The sequence below is a fragment of the Mandrillus leucophaeus genome, unplaced genomic scaffold (genome assembly GCF_000951045.1).
Source record: "Mandrillus leucophaeus isolate KB7577 unplaced genomic scaffold, Mleu.le_1.0 Scaffold69, whole genome shotgun sequence".
Taxonomy (NCBI): domain Eukaryota; kingdom Metazoa; phylum Chordata; class Mammalia; order Primates; family Cercopithecidae; genus Mandrillus; species Mandrillus leucophaeus.
Window position 1 is genome coordinate 1,449,036 of NW_012107474.1, and position 432 is coordinate 1,449,467.

The window sequence follows — 432 nt, forward strand, 5'->3', positions numbered from 1 at the left end:
GCACCCACCCAGGCAAATCCTCCGAGACGCCGGCCTGGGCCAGGGGCCAAGGGGCCATCAGGCTGCCCCTGTGTGGTGACCCCCCATGTGGTACTTGCAAGAGGAAGTCACCAGGCCCAGCCCACACTTCAGGGGGTTACCTCCCGCAAGGGTCTTCTCCCACTTTCTAGCACCACCATAATTGTCCTGTGGCTCCAGCCCTGCCCGACGGCCCTCCGCCCCCTGCTCTGAAGCCCCCAGCGTCCCCCCAACAAAGTCCCCCTTCCCAACCCATCCTGTACCTCCCACAGTGCCTCTCTGCCCTCCCCATCTTCCTGCTCCCACCTTCCACCCCCACCCAGATCCCCAGCCCCCGACCTGCCCTGACATTCCCCACCCAACACCCCTTACCCTACCCCTCAGGTTTCCTTTTCTCCCCCACAGCTGCCCCCC